At 50.2% G+C, this 19,240-nt stretch overlaps 1 protein-coding gene across 4 annotated transcripts in view; it reads left to right on the top strand.

Annotated features, from left to right (window-relative positions):
- Window positions 1-19,240, top strand: part of CARD11 (caspase recruitment domain family member 11) — a 140,098-nt gene that overhangs the window by 56,158 nt on the left and 64,700 nt on the right. Inside the window, exon 1 of one of the 4 annotated variants that reach the window (XM_050785655.1) lies at window positions 3,821-5,778. The exons of 2 other annotated variants lie outside the window; for them this stretch is intronic. The gene's annotated coding sequence lies outside the window, so the exon portion shown is untranslated. Of the gene's footprint in view, window positions 1-3,820; window positions 5,783-19,240 lie in introns of those variants that run through there. One more of the 4 variants, XM_050785656.1, reaches the window with a different exon arrangement.

Genomic DNA, 19,240 nt, shown 5'->3' with positions numbered 1-19,240 from the left:
CATTCTATATAATTTTAGTCCTTTTAAAGTTGTGACTTGTTTTATAGACTGATAAAAGATCTTGGTGAATGTTCCACATACACTTGAAAGGAGTATGTATGGCTGAGTGCAGTAGCTCGCACCTGTAATCCCAGGACTTTGGGAGGCCGAGGCGGGCGAATCATGAGGTCAGGAGTTCGAGACCAGCCTGGCCAACATGGTGAAACCCTGTCTCTACTAAAAATACAAAAAATTAGCTGGGTGTGGTGGCGGGCACCTGTAATCCCAGCTACTTAGGAGGCTGAAACATGAGAATCACTTGAACCCGGAAGGCGGAGGTTGCAGTGAGCTGAGATCGTGCCACTGCACTCCAGCCCGGGTGACAGTGCGACACTCAGTCTCCAAAAAAAAGAAGAGTATGTATTCTGCAGCTGTTAACTGTAGTGTTTTATAAACATCAATTAGGTCAGGTTGGTTGATAGTATTATTCAAATCTTCTGTAGCCTTCGTTTTTATCTATTGGCTCCAACAATTAGTGAAAAAAGGAGTGTTGAAATCAACAACCATCATTGTGGATTTTGTCCAAGTCCCCTTTCAGTTTTATTTCTTTTGGCCTCACATGTTTTGAAGCTTTAGAATTGGTGCATACACATTTAAGAGTGTTGTATCTTCTTGATGAATTGACTCTATTTTCATTATGAAATGTCCCTCTTTATCCCTAGAAATACACCTCTTCCTGAAATCTACTCTTCTGATATTAATATCTTTTGCCATTTCAGTTTTTATGAATAGCGTTTCCATCTTTTTACTGTTACCTTCTCTATGTCTTTATATTCAAAGTGTGTCTGTTATCGACGGCATAGAATTGTATCATCTTTAATCCACCCCGATCACCTCTTTATTTTCATTGAAGTGTTCAGTTCTTTAAAAATCAGCCAGGCATGGTGGTGGGTGCCTGTAATCCCAGCTGCTCAGGAGGCTGAGGCATGAGAATCACGTGAACCTGGGAGGCAGAGGTTGCAGTGGACCAAGATTGCGCCACTGCACTCCAGGCTGGGCAACAGAGCGAGACTCCATCTCAAAAAAAAAACCACCAACAACAAAGCGGATCAGATGAGATGCCGCAGTGTTGGCAGGGCTTACCACATGGATTTATTACATCTTCCTTCAGGGTCTGTCCTGAGCTAGCTGTCAGGCAATGCCTGCCAACAGGTGTTTCAAATGCCTGTCCCATTTTATAACCATGAAATACTCCCACCGTGACTAGTAACCTGTTCCTTTCCATACTGCTCACGACTGATCTGAATTTATTAGGAAGTGGGTGTTACACAAGGTTGGCCATGAGGTGGGATATGTGGAGGGTCAGATTCACTGGGCATCCTGTCCCCAAAGAAGACTTCAAGTACACCGATAAAAACTTGTATGAAATATTATTTGATTTTTAAATATTTAACTTGTTTGGGTTTTTTAAAGATTTTTTAAAATTTTCTATCACGTTTGGGATACTAGTTGTTTTTAGTTACATGGACGAATTCTATAGTAGGAAATTTTGAGATTTTGGTGCACCTGTCACCTGAGCAGCATATACCCTACCCAATGTGTAACCTTGTATCACTCACCCCCTGCCACCCTCCTCCCCCGAATCCCCAGAGTCCATTATATCATATCACTATATGATAGTGATAAAGGAGAAAAAAAGGAGAGAAAAAAAGGAGAGAAAAAGGAGAGGAAAAAAAAAAGTCCGAGTTTGAAGGTCCGAAAACAAGGGAGTCCATGGTGTAAGTCCCAGAGTTCGAAGGCCCAGAACCAAGAGCTCCAGTGTCAGAGGGCAGGAGAAGACAGATGTCCCAGCTCAAGAGGAGAATTTTTCCTTCCTGGGACTGGCGGTTCTATCAGGGTCCTTGACAGATTGGATGGCGCCCCCTCACACTGGGGAGGGCAGATCTTCTTAACTCAGTGTACTGATTCAAATGCTGAGCTCCTCCAGAAGCATCCTCACTGCCACACCCAGATGTTTTACCAGCTCTCTGGACATCCCGTAGCCCAGTCAGGTGGACACATAAAATTAACCATCACATGGAGTGCGCAGCTGCTGTGCCCAGAGCTTCCTGGAGACCCAAGGAGGGGACATCTGAGCCACATCCAACTCTGCCTGAACGAGCAGCCCCTCCTTGTCCTTCCAGGCCAGAGGCTGCCCCTCTGCAGCGGGGCCCATGTGGCCCTAGAAAGGGCCCAGTGAGGGGCAGCAGGAGAGGAAGGGTTAACCCGGCAGTGGGTTAACCTGCAGGTGTTCACGTTCCCTCCGCCTCTCCAGGCTGACTTCCACGGCGACTTCATTAGCAGCAGGCTGCTAATTAAATTTCATATTTATGATCAGAAAATAAAATCACTGGACCTTTTTGAAATAGGATTTTATGAGTGTTGGCTCAGGCAGCTGAATCAGCAGTGAAGGGCCTGCCTGTTTGGAACTACAGCTTCAAGGCGGAGATAAAGAAAACAAATAGTGCCAGGGAGGAGGTGGGATCCTGAGTGCTTGGACAGGCCTAGGTCTGAACTGCTTTGGGGTCCTCGGAAGGACAGACCTGGCTCCACTGGAGAAGCAGCATTAGGAAAGAGGGCTCCTGGCCAGGCGCGGTGGCTCACGCCTGTTATCCCAGCATTTGGGAGGCTGAGGCGGGTGGATCACCTGAGGTTGGGAGTTTGAGACCAGCCTGGCCAACATGGTGAAACCCCATCTCTACTAAAAATACAAAAATTAGCTGAGCGTGGTGGTGCACACCTGTCATCTCAGCTACTCAGGAGGCTGAGGTGGGAGAAATTGCTTGAACCCAGGAGGCAGAGGTTGCAGTGAGCCAAGATTGTACCACTGCACTCCAGCCTGGGCAACAAAGTGAGACTCTGTCTCCAAAAAAAAAAAAGGAAAGAGGGCTGCCTCCCAGCCCCCTTGTTAAGGCTCAAGAGTCCAGGCTGGGGCTCAAACCTCAAAACCCCTAAGTCCATATCAGGTCGGCCCCATCTCCAGGGTCACCAGGTTCCTCTGGGGCAAACTTATTGGCAGAACCACCTGTTTTGTATTTTCTGTTTCTTGCCATGCTAGAAAAAATCACCCCTCACCCACAAGCTCAGGCTCCCACCTCCCTTGGCGTGCGTACCGGAAGCTCTCAGATGCCACTTCCTTTTTGTGTGTGACTTAGTTACTGCCACCTCCTCCGAGGAGTCCCTTTCCTCTGTGGCCTCAGGTGACCCCTCTTCTCCGTGTTGCCCGTGGGGGGACTCAGCTCCTTCTGCCCATGGCGCTGGTGATCCTTGCTGTGCTCCCTGGAGCAGCCCAGTAGGAACCTTCTCACCCTCTCACGGGGAAATGGGAATCAAGCCTGAATTCCACTAGCCATGTTTTGGTCTCTCCGATGGGGTGTGTTCCAGAATCCAAAGTTGGAAGGGACTTTTACCTCCAAGGGGTCTGGCCCCACCTTTGAAGGTGCTGACATCTTTTCCCCCCCGAAATTGCCAACTCCATATTGAATCAGCTTTCTTCCAACTCTTTGGTGGGTTTCAGCCTCCCGATATCATTATCACTGTCTCTCCTGCCTAAGCCGGGAAGGATGAGGTCAACATCCCCTCCGCTCCTACGCAAGTGAACACCGCTTTCTCAGTCCTTGCGTCCCGGCCCTGTGCAACAGCACCCAAATCTACTATCTTAGCCTGCTTCCTCCCTATTTCCCAGCCTATACCCATCGCAAGAATTCTTGCTGTTCCCCTTCTTTTCTTCCAAAAACTTGAGGTGTAATCAGTGAGCTGCACGGATCTTCCCAGCCTTCCCAGAAAGGCTAGTGCTGGAATGATCAGAGAGCAGAGGTGTGAGGAGATCAGGGTCAGTCCCTGCTGCTCCCCTAATTCTCCATGGCAGCCCTGGGGTGGGGACACTATGTCTTCCTCCCCTAGACAGTCCTTCTCCAGGGTGTTTACTCAAAAGAAATGACAACACGTCCACATGAAGATCTGTACGGGAAGGTCCCAGTCAAACAGGAAACAACCCACATGTCCAGCGAAAGATAACACAAGTCAAGAAAATGTGGGACATGCATCGATGGGACACTGCCCAGTGACAAACAGGAACGCGAGACTGACCCGGCCTCACAACGCTGCGTGAAAGGATCCAGACCCTAAAGAAGATGGATGCCCCAGGTCAAGAGGGCAAATTCTTCCTTCCTCCGACTTTCTGTTCTCTCAGGGGTCCTCGGCAGATTGGATGACACCCGCCCACACTGGGGAGGATGGGTCTTCTTGATTCAGTCCACTGATTCAAAGGCTGAGAAACAGCCTCACCAACACACTCAGAAATGTTTTACCAGCTATCTGGGCATCCCTTAGCCCAGTCAAGTTGACAAAGGAAATTAAGCATCGCGCAGAGTACGCAGCTGCGGTGCCCAGAGCTTCCTGGATACCTAAGGAGGGGACGTCTGAGTAGAACCGCACATTATTCTATTCTCCTAAGGTTCAAGAAAAGGCAAAGCTGATGGAAATCACAGGAGCGTTTGCCTTTGGGGCCACAGGGGGATGGAAAGGGCCATGGAGAACTTCTTAGTGGCGGCCACCGTACTCTGTATCACAATTGAGGTCTTAGTTGCATGGTCGTCTTCCTAACTCATTGAATTTAGTTGCGTGGGCATCTTCCTAACTCATTGAATTGTGTACTGAAGATCCGTGCAGCTCACTGATTGCACTTCAATTTTCTGGAAGAAAAGGGGAACAGCGAGTATTCTTGCGATCGGTATAGGCTGGGAAATAGGGGGGAAGCCGGCTCTGATAGCAGATTTGGGTGCTGTTGCACAGGGCCAGGAAGCAATGGCCGAGAAACTGGTGTTCGCTTGTATAGGAGTGGAGGGGATGTTGACAGCTTTGGGGAAGGAATTGGTCACCTGCCTCCACAGGACGCTGGGGTGGGCGATGTTCACACATTGCCTCCATTCATTCCCACAACTCTGGTTGCCCCCATTCCCTGGTGAAGACACAATGTTCCAGTCCATCTGCCCCCCCAGGCATCTATACCACAGGGCCTCCCAGGGGAATGAAGTGGTCAGAGCTCTGCAGGCAGCCTGCCATGCAAAGACAAGACACAGGTTGTCAGAGGGGGTTAGGGTTCAAAGTGGATCCCGGGTAGGGGCAGCAGATGGGGGAGTCCAAAGTACTTTGGGCTCCACACCCACTAACAAACTTCAGAGAGACAGAGGAGGAAAGGGTATGTATCACGGATGCACGCTCATAGAAGAGTGTTCCCTGGCATGTCCGAGGCTCCGCACTTCCTGATGGCCAGTCTTCCTCCTCTGTGGAGGAAGCCAGAGGGGTCCCCTGGGTGAGGTCTGGGGTGGCCCGGGGCCCAGTGGGGAGAGCAGAGCAGAGGTACGAACAATGACTGACGATGCCGGGTTCCCGCCCTGTCCCCCCGCCCCACCGCCCTCCTGGCCCTGATGACAGACGCACCCTGTTCCCTGCAATTCCTGCCTGCCCTGCACGGCATGGGTCCCTTTCTGCTCTCCCAGCCTCCCCCGCTCCCATGAGTGGAAAGTCACCCACAGATTCTGCTCAGAACAAAAAAAAAAGAGGGAAGTAAGGCAGCCCCCCCCCAGCCCCAACTTCTGCCCCTGCTAAAAATAGAGGTGGCATCTGAGTGGGGCGTCAGTGTGGGCTTCCGGGGGAGGTGGCTGCTCTCCCGCAGCCTTGGTGTTTTCTGGGGAATCAACAGGAGAGAATTTGAGAGGAACACGAGGGACCCCCAGGACCCAGCTAGCTCACCACCGCGTGAGTACGTTTCCCAACGGGCAGGTCCCCTGACTGAGGCCCGCGGGTGCAGCACTGGTGAAGCCCTGTCCCTGGGCGGCTGCCGTGGGACCCCCTCTCCCCAGCACCTGGCCCCCTTGTCCTGTCCATGCCCATTTGTTTTCATGGCTTCATGCACGCCTCTTTGCATCTCCTAATTTCCTAAACCGGATGTGCAATCCCAGCAGCAGGTGCTAGGGCGACCGTCTCATGCCGTGGCTTGGATTGCACAGAGTTCCGTGGATTCAGCTCCCAGACGCTCTCCACACGTGCCCGGTGACCCACACGGGTCAGGATGCTCCCGTTGTCATGTGGCACTGGGTCTTATTTTCTTCTGACTGGAACGGTGCCAGGGGCCGAGGAGTGGGGTTCAGTGTACAGAGTGTGCCTCGAGGCCTGAGATGCCCGTGGCCCCAGCCGGGTGGAGAGGAAATGTGTACAGGGTCTGTTTCCAAAACGTGGGGCCTTGCAGCCTGGCCCTCTCTGGGTCTGGGAAGGGTTCGTGTTTCCCAACGTCAACCCCGCAAGCACCTTCCAGATGGTTCCTCTGGGATCTCTTGAGATTGCAAATGCTAAGAAATGAGCCTGTGGCTCGCTGGTGTCCACCAGGGCACCCAAGGCCCAGGCCCTGCCCACAAACACTGGAGGACAAACCAGGCGATTATGGGGCAAGGAGCTTCCCAAAGAGACAGTAGGACTGAGGACCCCAAAGGGGAAGTTCCCCTCCCTCTGGGATCCCTGAAAGGGATCCGAGTAGATTCCTCAATTCCTGGTGAAACACGTCGGGAATTTCTTAAGTCCTGCGGGTTTGAAGACCCTCGGCAGCCCCTTAGTAACTTTTGCTTACGGGAGACTATGGCCTTTTGGGGGCTTCGCTGACTTAAGTGGTTTGAAAATGTTAGCTGGTCCTCAGAGGCCTCCTTTAAAACGTGAAACAGAATGATAGGCTCTTGGTGTCTCTAGTTCATGCACTGTGTAATGTCCCTCTAACAGCCATGGGTGCGGAGATTTGGGGGTGACCCCCAGCCGCCACTGACTGGCGAGTGGAGCCTCACCTGCAACACTGTCCTGTCACCTTAAAGCCTGCCTTCCTAAGTGGGCTCCTTCAGAGCTCCCTGCATACAGGGAAGAAGAGACCAATGATCAGAGAGCAGCCAGTCGCCCCCTCTCCGCTGCTAAGGAAACACATTCGTAACAGCCTCACGTCCATACCGATCGACCGTTTCTGGGTGCAGTTTTGACGGGTGCCTTATTTCGTTATTGGGGGTTGTATCCTTTGGCGCAAACGTAAGAAAGACTTCCCTGTTTGCATCTCATTTGTCATCTCGCACTTACATGACGGGAGGGTACAGAGGATGTCTGCGCCTGCAGAATCCCAGGGTCGTCTCGCTGTTGCTGGGGAACGTATTTCCGTCACCGCTGGGGTGGGGGAGGCATAAGCCATTGGAAAAACGTGGTCTCACGTTTGCTGGTCTTGGATTATAGTAGAGAGAGTGAAAAGAAATGGCCACCCCAGGCTCCAAGCCTGACAAATTTATTTAAAGACATTTTTACACAATAGAGGCATTAAAAGAGAGGGTGGGGGCACACCACAGGAGTCTGCCCCCTTAGAAGAAGAAAAATCGGTGCATTTCGAGATGTGTTTGGCTCATCTTACCTTGCATGGATAGGCGGAAAGTGTGAATCTGAGTATTTTTAAGTTTCAAGATCACTGGTGGGTTGGAAACAGGTGAGCCGGCCTCCGGGAAATTACTCAAATTCTTGAACAAGTTGCCTGCAGTCCCGGGAGCTCTCAGGAGAAGGAACGTGACCTGAGATGGTTGCAGCACCCCCACCCCCTGGCCGGACCGCCCTCTCACTTTCTCACCCTGTACCCGGTGCCTGCGCCACCCCCACCATCTCCTTCCTCCGAGTTGCCGTTCTTCATTTCTCTTTCCTTTTCTCAGCTCTGCACCTGTGGGTACAACGTAAAACCCTGACTTCTTGTTCCCTTTTCTGTCACAAGGCCCCGGTCCCGCCGTCCCCTCTTCTCCCACTCACCTCACCATCTTTCTCCGCCTCTGCTTCTATCTTGTCTTTTCCTTGACCCAGCGTCCTGTAAGTGCAGATCACAAGGTCAGGAGATCGAGACCATCCTGGCCAACATGGTGAAACCCCATCTCTGCTAAAAATACAAAAATTAGGACATGGTGGCGGGTGCCTGTAGTCCCAGCTACTCGGGAGGCTGAGGCAGGAGAATCACTTGAGCCCAGGAGGCGGAGCTTGCAGTGAGCCGAGATCACACCATTACACTTGCAGTGAGCCGAGATCGCACCATTGCACTCCAGCCTGGCGACAGAGTAAGACTCTGTCTCAAAAAAAAAAAAAAGAATGCAGGGCTGGGCACGGTGGCTTATGCCTGTAATCCCAGCACTTTGGGAGGCCGAAGTGGGTGGATCACAAGGTCAGGAGATCGAGACCATCCTGGCCAACACGATGAAACCCTGTCTCTACTAAAAATACAAAAAAAAATTAGCCGGGCGTGGTGGCATGAACCTGTAATCCCAGCTACTCGGGAGGCTGAGGCAGGAGGATCACTTGAGCCCAGGAGGCAGAGGTTGTAGTGAGCCAAGATCATGCCACTGCACTCTAGCCTGGTGACAGAGCGAGACTCTGTCTCAAAAAAAATAAAAATAAAAAAAGTCATTCCTGCAATTCCCCCGTGAACTGTCGTCTCCCATGACAAGCACATGGCCTCCCCGCAGGGCTCAAGTCCCAGCTTCCCCATAACCTGTCTCATCCCTTGGTGTCCCCTCCCCCAGACTGGGAAGTCTCAGGTCTTCACCAGAGATGATCGTAGCTTTCTGCCCAGGCTGTTTGGGGCTTCGAGTCACTGAGGGTTTGGGGCCTGGCCCCTGCTCACCTAGGCTCAAAAAATTGTAGCTGTTTTTATTTTAGTTTAGTTTGGTTTTGAGACAGGGTCTTTCTCTGTCGCCCAGGCTAGAGTGCAATGGTGCGATCGTAGCTCACTGCAGCCTGAGACTCCTGGGTCAAGCAATCCTCCCGCCTCAGTCTCCTGAGTAGCTGAGACTATAGACGTGCCCCACATGCCTGCCTAATCTTTTTACTTTTTCCCGAGATGGGGTCTTGCTATGTTGCCCAGACTGGTCTCAGACTCCTGGGCTCAAGTAATCCTCCTGCCTCAGCCTCCCAAAGTGCTGGGACTACAGGTGTGAGCCACTGCACCCAGCCTGTTTCTATTTATTTATTGAGGTAAGATTCATATAACATAAAAGTCACCATTTTAAAAATCAATAATCTGGTGGTGTCTAGTACATTCACAATGCTATGCAACACCCACTTCTATCCAGCTCTAAGACACTTTCATCACCACAAAAGGAAACCTTGTCCTCATTGACACTCACTCCCTTCTCCATCCCTGCCTCCCCACAGCCCCTGGTACCCGCCAGCCTGCCTTCTGTCTCTATGGATTTGCCTATTCTGGGCATTTCATCTAAATGGCATCTTATGATGTGTGGCGTTTTGTGTCTGGCTTCCTTCACTGAGCTCATCTGTGCCGTAGCAAGCAGCAGTGCTTCTTCATGCCTTTGTATGGATGAATAATATTCCATTCTATGGATAAGATGTCTTTTTTTTTTTTTTTTTTTTTAGACAGTTTTACTCTGCTGCCCAGGATGGAGTGCAGTGGCGCAATCTCAGCTCACTACAACCTCTGCCTCCCGGGTTCAAGTGATTCTCCTGCCTCAGCCTCCCAAGTAACTGGGATTACAGGGGCCCGCCACAACGCCCAGCTAATTTCTATGGGGTTTTTGTTTGCTTGTTTGTTTGTTTGTTTGTTTGAGACGGAGTTTTGCTCTTGTCGCCCAGGCTGGAGTGCAGTAGTGCCATCTCGGCTCACTGCAACCTCTGCCTCCTGGGTTCAAGTGATTCTCCTGCCTCAGCCTCCCGGTAACTGGGATTGCAGGCACATGCCACCGCGACTGGCTAATATTTGTTATTGGTGTTTTTTGTTTTTTTTTTAGACGGAGTCTCACTCTCTCACCCAGGCTGGAGTGCAATGGCACGATCTCGGCTCACTGCAAACTCCGCCTCCTGGGTTCACTCCATTCTCCTGCCTCAGCCTCCCGAGTAGCTGGGACAACAGGCGCCCGCCACCACGCCTGGCTAATTTTTTTTATTTTTAACAGAGATGGGGTTTCACCGTGTTGGCCAGGCTGGTCTCGAACTCCTGACCTCAAGTGATACACCCATCTCCATCTCCCAAAGTTCTGGGATTACAGGCATGAGCCACTGCGCCTGGCCTGATGTCTTTTTTAAATGTCACTGGCACGAAGGGTTCAGGGCTTCAGGGACTGAGAAGGGAGCGGGGCAGAGAGAAAAGGGGATACCTTACTCAGCACCAAATGCAGCAAACAAAGCAGACTCCAAGTATCTCAGCCCCTCTCCCTCATCATCCCACAGGGCAGCTCTGTCTTATTGGTGAAGGTGGAGCTCCAAGCCAGGAGCAGCCCTTCCAGGAGGCCGGTTAGAGGAAAAGAGCAGCTTCAACCAGCCTTCCCGAGCTGCAGCTTGGCTCTGCTCCTGAGTACATTGTAACAATTAATTAGAGCCAGTCCTGAGTTATCTGGAGTAATAGGGGACCCGAATAACACAGAGCTAATTGAAACGTGGGCTGCAGGGGTGGCGGGAACAGAGAGGGCCCCATTCCATGAGAGAGCTATTTATTTTGTAGTTAATTATAAGTAAAGAGACCCTTTCTGAATCCTGCTGTCTCTCCATCTTTCTCCCTCTCAGATGCCCCACATTTAATTGGATGCACAAACCTATTTTGCTCCCAACATAGTGGTGCTCAATTAATGCGCTCTAACACAGGGGCTCCCCTGGCATCTCTTTGGCAGAATTCTCCGAGATAGGAAATCCGACTGGTTTGAATTCCATTTCTGTGCCTGCCTAACCTCAGATGGAGACACTCATTGTTATAATAATTGTAATAATAAGAGCGCCGGATATAGGCTTCATGCTTTATTCTTCTAGAAATGCCTCCTGTAAATGGTGATGTTACCATAAGACACACAGCAGAGGCCGGGCGTGGTGGCTCACGCCTATAATCCCAGCACTTTGGGAGGCCAAGGCAGGTGGATCACTTGAGGTCAGGAGTTCAAGACCAGCCTGGCCAACATGGTGAAACCCTGTCTCTACTAAAAATACAAAAATTAGCTGGGCGTGGTGGCGTGCACCTGTAATCCCAGCTACTCAGGAGGCTGAGGCAGGAGAATCACTTGAACCCAGGAGGCAGAGGTTACAGTGAACCGAGATGGCGCCACTGCATTGCAGCTTGGGCGAACTTCATCTCAACAAAAAATCAAAAACAAAAGACACGTAGTAAAAGGCGAAATCAGACAAACCAGGAATCTGGAACCGGCCCCACTGGGTCGTCAGTTCCTGGGGATTGAGAGGTGGTGGGGCTACTCTTTGGAGGTCTCTCGAGAACCCTTTCCGGAATGGGCAAATGTGCTTCAATATTGAGAAGCTGCTTTTATTGTATTTTTATTGTATTTTATTGAGACAAGATCTTGCTCTGTCACCGAGGCTGGAGTGCAGTGGTGCAATCATGGTTTGCTGCAGCTTTAACCACCCGGGCTCAAGCGATCCTCCCGCCTCAGCCTCCTCAAGTAGCTGGGACTACAGGTGTGCACCACCACACCCAACTTGTTTTTGTATTTTTGGAAGAGACAGGGTCTCCCTGTGCTGCTCAGGCTGGTCTCAAACTCCTGGACTCAAGCTATCCACCCGCCTTGGCCTCCCAAAGTGCTGGGATTAGAGGTGTGAGCCACTGTACCTAGCCTGAGACACTTATTTTCCTGTCTGGTTAAGACTAAAAATCTCTATTGTGTTCTGAAGTTTTCCATCTCCAGCGTCTTAATTATTCATTTTCCTTCCCGGAAGCCCAGCCACAGCCTAGAGTAATCCTGGTGAGGTCACAGACTGCCCAAGCATGACCGTCTAAAACATGAGATGGGGGCTTCCCAGCTCTCCTGCACCATGGCGGTCTCCCCTCCGAGGCTGTCAATGTCCGCCTGCATGTCTAGCAAGTGGGTTTGGTTACTGAGACATTCTGTCGTCCTGCTCTCAGGTTGACTGAGTGCCCACTGCGTGCAGACACCCACTGCACAGAGATATTGTACCCTGGTTGTCCGGGAATGTGTCCTCTGAAGGTCAACTGGTAAAGAAGTTACCATACACCCTTCATTCCCTTACACAATGAGAGAGTGACGAGTATCATCCCAAAAAATGATGACTGGTATGGGGTTATCAATATCCCACAAACATGACTGAACTCCAGAAACACCCCGGTGGACAGAATGGACTTTCTTGTTTTTGAGACAGGATCTGGCTCTGTCACCCAGGCTGAAGTCTAGTGATGCAATCACGGCTCACTGCAGCCTCCACCTCCTGGACACAAGTGATCCTCCCACCTCAGTCTCCTGAGTAGCTGAGACCACAGGTGCATACCACCATGCCTGCCTACTTTTTTTTTTTTTTTTGTAGAGACAAGGTCTCACTATGTTGCCCAGACTGGTCTCAAACTCCCAGTCTCAAGTGATCCTCCTGCCTCAGCCTCCCAAATAGCTAGAACTACAGGCACATGCCACCACACCCAGCTAATTTTTTTATTTTTTTTGTAGAGATAGGGCCTCACTATGTTGCCCAAGCTGGTCTTGAACTCCTGGGCTCAAGCAATCCTCCCGCCTCAGCCTCCCAAAGTGCTGGGATTACAAGCACGAGCCATGGTGCCCAGTAGAATAGACTGGCTTTGATGGTGAAGAAGGCCCTTCGGAGTCTGGAAATTGCCCAGGGTGGGAGCAGGTGGCAGATATGTTTGTTGCTGCCATAACACTGATGTTTGGGGACACTGGCAAATGAAGAGCTCTCCTGGTGGGACATACGGCCAGCTGGCCTGTCGGCATTTCACCGGGTAAAGACAGTTTGCACCCTGCAGGTTAGAAATCAGAGGGCCATCTATGCTAGGCTTCTAACCCATAAGTGATAGGGAGTGCAAGATGGATTGGCACGTACCTCCAAACTGCAGGCACAGCGGAACCATCTAGGTGGGAACAGCAGGCACCGGGAAGCAGTCACGGTGAAAGCTCTCCCCACACGTGGGGAGGTAGAGGACTGATCAGCTGAAGAGAAGAAGCTGTAATGACTGAAAGAAAGCCAGCGTTTGGCCGCTGGACACCAATCACTTGATGAGTATGAAATGCCGATTTATAGAAGACACTTGCTAAGCCAGGGTATACAAGGAAATATGAGGTGTGTCCCTGCCCAGAGGAACCTGGAAGACACAGAAAGATGCCAACACCACCGGCTGGATGAGTTTCCAATCGGAAGCCCAGACAGAAGGTCTGAGGGTAAATCTTTGAACTTTTTCTCTAAATTCTGCTTGGAATGGAGGTAATTGACAGGAAGAGTAGGTTGTAACTTCTTGTTTCTATCCTGAGTTTGCTGCTAGCTTCTGACAGGGGTGGGCTGAGTAGCTAAGTAGCATTGTCCACTGTACGTGCCACAGTAGCCTTAAGATGTTAGTGCTACTCGTGGCCAGGAGCGGTGGCTCATGCCTGGAATCCCAGCACTTTAGGAGGCTGAGGCCAGTGGATCACTTGCAGCCAAGAGTTCAAGACCAGCCTGGCCATCATGGCGAAACCCATTCTCTACGAAAAATACAAAAATAAATAAATAAATAAATAAATAAATAGCCAGGCACAGTGGCACATGCCTGTCATCCCAGCTACTCCAGAGGCTGAAGTGGGAGGATCACTTGAGCTCAGGAGGAAGAGGTTACAATAAACCAAGATAGTGCCACTGCACTCCAGCCTGGGCGACAGAACCAGACTCCATCTCAAAAAAAAAAAAAAAAAAAAAAAAAAGAAAGATGTTAGTGCTACTCATCCAATAAAAGGGGGCTCAGAGAGGGTAAGTAACATGCCCCAGGCCACACAGCAACAAATGGCAGAACTGAAGTTTAAACCCAGGGCTCTCTAACTGCAGGACCACATCCTTCCTACTAGAACACAGAGGGGAACTGCCGTTTTTATCTCTTTATGCAAAGATTTTGGTTTTTTTGTTTGTTTGTTTGTTTGTTTGACTTCCTTTTTGTTTGATTAGAATTCCTGCAATCCTTTCCTCTACACCCCTTTTTGGAGGGAACAATGTCACTTCACACCAACAAGTACAACATACAATATTTGAACCTCCCGAGTGCAGGAGTTATGGCTTCCTTATTTGTGGGTTCCCAGCCTGTGGAACCCTGGCCACCCAAGTCTCTAAATCTACAACAGAAGGCATCCTCAGAGACTCTCATTTTAACAAAGTCACTCAAGCCTAGCCCTCAAAAACCACCCCACTTCTTTTTCTTCTGCTGCCTGGAAATCTGCCCACTGAGCCTGATAGATGAGAAAGTGCATGTTGACCTCAAGCCTTGAACACCTTGGGTTAAAATAAGGAAGTCCAAGACCTAAATAAAACCCAGATCTGGCAGGGCATGGTGGCTCATGCCTGCAATCCCAGCATTTGGGGAAGCTGAGGCTTGAGACCAGGAGTTCAACACCAACCTGGACAACGTAGTAAGACCCCCATCTTTAAAATACAAAAATTTAAGAAGTAGCTGGGTGTGGTGGTGTACATCTGCAGTCCCAGCTCCTGGGGGAGGCTTGAGGTGGGAGGATGACTTGGGCCCAGGAGGTCAAGGCTGCAGTGAGCTCTGATTGCACCACTGCACTCCAGCCTGGGTGGCAGAGTAAGACCCTGCCACACACACACACACACACAAAATTTAAAGTGTCTTTTTTTTTGGAAAAGGAGTTTCGCTCTTGTTGCCCGAGCTGGAGTGCAATGGTACAATTTCGGCTCACTGCAACCTCCACCTCTCGGGTTCAAGCAATTCTGCCTCGGCCTCCCTAGTAGCTGGGATTACAGGCACCTGCCACCATGCCCAGCTAGTATTTTGCATTTTTAGTAGAAATGGGGTTTCACCATGTTAGCCAGGCTGGTCATGAACTCCTGACCTCAGGTGATCCGCCCGCCTCGGCCTCCCAGAGTGCTGAGATTACAGGCATGAGCCACCATGCCAAAAAAAAAAAAAAAAAAAAAAAAAGCTGCTTCCTGAAACTTGGGCTGACCAGACCTGAAGACCTTTCTAGAAGGAAGAGCTGGGAGCCCTGTGAAGCTCCAGGGAAAGACATGCAAACCCCACCCTGGGCTCTTCTGCTGTGGTTGAGGCGACTTGCCCTGACTGCACCTCTTGGTGGATCCTGGGATGAGAATGGGAGGATTAGAAAGCTAGAGGCAGAAGCCTCCACCACCACATCCCTGTCACGATGGAAGAAAACCTGAAATCTGCGTTTTAAAAAAAAATACCAAGCTTCTAGCTGATGGAAAAAGTTGGCAAAGGTACTTTCAAACACCTGGGCATGTGTTTCGAAGCATTGCTGCATTTATCCGTTTGCAGGGTATTTCATAAAATAGATGGCCCCACAACTAGAAATGCATTTTAAATTGATCACTGCGTCGATTCTAAGTGTATTTCCTGAGTGTCTTATAAATGCAGAAGGCAGCGGCGGGTGCCTGGTGTGTGTCCCGCTGCCTGCTGACTCTCAAAGGAAGCTTGTGATGCGGCCAGGGCCAGCTCTGGGCCCTGGAGATAACTTCATTTGAGCTGCAGGTAGTGACCCGAGTGATCACGCTGCATTCCCTTGGTAAATCACTCTGCTGTAGTTCTGATTTGCATTCTCTGAGCTAATGCTTGACTTTAAAATGCAGTCCAGACTGGGCTGGGATCCAGGTTGCCTTCTTTCCTCCAATCTCCTTCTCACTGCTCCTCAGCCCCAGTCTTTCTTGCCACTTCTTTCTTCTTCCAATGAGTCTGGGGGCCGTTTTCACCATCTTTCTTCCGAGTTTCTCTTTCCCTGCCTCTTTTTCTCAGCTCTGAACCTCCTGTATTTGTCATGTGTGGCATATTCTTACTTACCATTTTTCGTTCCCCAAATCTTCTCACAGTCAAAGTTTCTTCCATTTTTTTGCCTTCTGCATCTAGGAATGCTTTTTGAATCTAGTGAGTGAGTCAGTGAGTGAGTGAGCAAATGAATGAATGAGTAAATGAATTAATGAATGAGCAGATGAGTGAATGAATGAATGGATGAGTGATTGAGTGAATGGATGAGTGAGTGTGTGGATTAATGAGTAAATGATTGAGTGAATGAATGAGTGAGTGAATGTGTGAGTGAGAGAATGAGTGAGTGAGGGATGAATGAGTGAGCAAATGGATGAGTGAATGCATGAGTGAGTGCAAGAGTGAGTGAATCAGCGAATGGATAAGTGAGTGAATGAATGAGTGGATGAGTGAGTGAATGGGTGAGTGAGTGAATGAGTGAGTGAATGAGTGAATGCATGAGTGAATGAGTGGATGAGTGAGTGAATGAATGAGAGTGAGTGAATGGATGAGTGAGTGGATGAGTGAGTGAGTGAATGAGTGAATGGGTGAGTGAATGCATGAGTCAGTGGATAAGTGAGTAGATGCATGAGTGAATGGACAAGTGAGTGAGTGGGTGAATGAGTGAGTGAATGAGTGAGTGAGTGAGTGAATGAGTGAGTGAGTGAGTGAATGGATGAGTGAGTCAGTGAGTGAATGGATGAATGAGTGAATGGATGAATGAGTGAATGGATGTGTGAGTGAATGAGTGAGTGGATGAGCGAGTAAATGAGTTAGTGAGTGAGTGAATGAGTGGATGAGTGAGTGAATGAGTGAGTAAATGTGCAAGCAAGTGGATGTGTGAGTGGATGAATGAGTGAGTGAATGAGTGCATGGGTGAGTGAGCGAGTGGATCAGTAAATGAATGAGTGAGTGAGTGGATGGGTGAGTGAGTAAATGAATGAGTGAATGAATGAGGGAACTAGTGAGTGGGAGTGAATGCGCGAGTCAGAATGTGCAAGTGAGTGAGTGAGTGGGACCCCTCGCAGTCTCTCTGGAATATCCTCATTACCATGCTTTGCGGACTTACCCGGGGTTGACATCCAAAAGCATCCGGCTCGGCCTGGCCTAACCCTGTCGCAGGCTCCTTGGGGGTTCTAGTGCCAGCCGAGTGAGATGAGAAGATAATGAGGAAGATGTAAGGTCTGACTGTGACTCCCACAGACTCTTCCACCTCTGGTTCTTGGCCACTCTCCGAGTGGGACTCATTTGATGATCCTGGTGACCTTTTCTATAAAACTCAAGGGCCCAACTCTCATTGAGAAGATTCTCGGGGCGCTGGACCCACCCCACACATTCACATGCCAGCCCCAAGGGCTCCCAGGGGCAGGGTTTTGCTTGCTAATGGCCAAGTCTGCGGCAGTGCCTGTCCCGTGTCTGATTTTGCGCCTTCCAAACTGTCTCTTGAATTCCCAAAACCAAAGAGTAACACAATTTCCTCCCACCTCTCCTCCTCCCGAATTTAATGGATGCACAAAAACACAGGCTCTGTATCCCACCTTGCCGTTGCTTTTGTGTCAAGTCTCCTTGCTAAACGCTGGAAGAAGACTTGTTTATTCAGTCACTCTACAAAGGAGGGCCAGGCGCCGTGCTGGAAAGGCGCCGATGGGTACACATGAGGCCTCCTCCAGGGAATTCACAACAGGTGTAGGAACCAGCAAGGGCAAAAGAGGGTAAGAAGCACAAACTGGGCCCAGAAGGCTGCCTCATGCCTGAAATCCCAGCACTTTGGGAGGCCGAGGCAGGAGGATTCCTTGAAGCCAGGAGTTCAAGACCAGCCTGGGCAACATAGGGAGACCTCCATCTCTTAAAAAACAAAGTTATCCAGGGGTGGTGGTGTGCCCCTGTAATACCAGTGCTCTGGGAGGCGATGCTGGGAGGATCACTTGAGCCCAGGAGTTGGAGGCTGCAGTGAGCTATGATCATGCCACTGCACTCCAGCCTGGATAACAGAGCAAGACCCCATCTGTAAAAACAATTAAAAATTTAAAAAAGACGTGGTACAGAATTTTGTTCTGTGCCCAGCACACAGGTGACATGAAGGGAGGGTCTTCACTCCGCTGGAGCAGTTAGACGAAACTGCAGAGTGGCCGTCCGGGCCCATCACAGCACTTAAGCTCACTGCATTCTTCTTGGTGGACTGATACTGAATGTAATTCTGTGACCATGGAATGTTTTTATCATAAAATTTCAGAGCACTCAATTCAGCAAATATTTATTAAAAACCTACTCCACACTGGATAGCATGGCCCAAACAAGTCATGACACTGACATGGAGAACCCAAAGAGGGACAATGGGCTCCCCGAGTTGCTTCCAACCCAGACAATAAAATGACAGCCAGGACACTGAAGAACACAGCAATGAAACAAATTCCATCCAGTGCACAGGTGAAGCCAAGAGCCCATCCTTGAAAGCACAGAGAGGTCTTGAATTGGAATCAGCTGGTGGTCGCAACTGCTTATCAGTCTCCTGTGGGGAGGGCAGATTTGCTGACCAGGCTTCAAAGGCAACAGCAGGAGAGAAGCGTATTTCATTATCAAGGCCAGGGTTTCCCCCCAGCCAGTCCTATAGCAAGCCTGACTTGACAGGAGTCCAAGAGGGTGACCTCACTCTGGGATTTGGGTCTGGCTGAGTGGTCCCGTCATGGTTCCTGGTGGCCATCAGAGCTGTCAATCAGCCCTGTGCACAGACCTGAAATCCAGATGGGGCCAATGCTCATAAAAAGTAGACGTGATGAATTGATGTGCATTTCAGAACAATTTAAATCTGTCACTCCTAATTGGGCTTCTATCAAAAGCTTTTCTGCAGTGATGTTAGAAAAAAGGAGACCCAGGAAGCAGTGTCCTTTGGGAATACAAGGGGTGTGTGCCCTTCCACATTTCATGGTCTTGGTACAGATCTGAAGCCACTGCAGAATAAGCGTGGATTTATTCCGGGGGGCTGGGGGATGATGTGTGGTGGTGCCCTTGGTCTCTGGGTTCAGGGCACACGAGCCCCTTCTAACTTCCTACTGATGCTCTCGCCTTTCCTAAAAAGCTATCAAGATGAGACATTTTCATCTTCAGGAACCATTGGCCCTTTGCCTGAGTCAGCTAAAAATGATGTTGCCCCTTGGGGAGCTTCAGGTGTGAATATTAGAGGCAGGCTGGTGCCCAAGGGGATGCTTGGGGTGGCGGGCAGTGCTCTGGATTGAGGGGCTAGGCCTTGCCGGGGACGGTGACCAGGAAGCTCGGCTGTGACGTGACATGGGGAGGAGGTTGGGTGTATACGGAAGAGTGAGAGCTGATGCGGGGGGAGATGCAGCCCAGGGGATAAGGCAGAGGCTGGAGAAGTGACGGCATTGACTGCACAGTGAGGGGCGTTCTGGGGATTCAAAGTGCCACAGCAGGCAGGTGAGATAAATCGTCCTGCTTACA

The sequence above is a fragment of the Macaca thibetana genome, chromosome 3 (assembly GCF_024542745.1).
Source record: "Macaca thibetana thibetana isolate TM-01 chromosome 3, ASM2454274v1, whole genome shotgun sequence".
In the NCBI taxonomy this organism is placed as follows: domain Eukaryota; kingdom Metazoa; phylum Chordata; class Mammalia; order Primates; family Cercopithecidae; genus Macaca; species Macaca thibetana.
The sequence above is the reverse complement of the archived record's forward strand: the minus strand, read 5'-3'. Positions and strand labels throughout refer to the sequence as shown.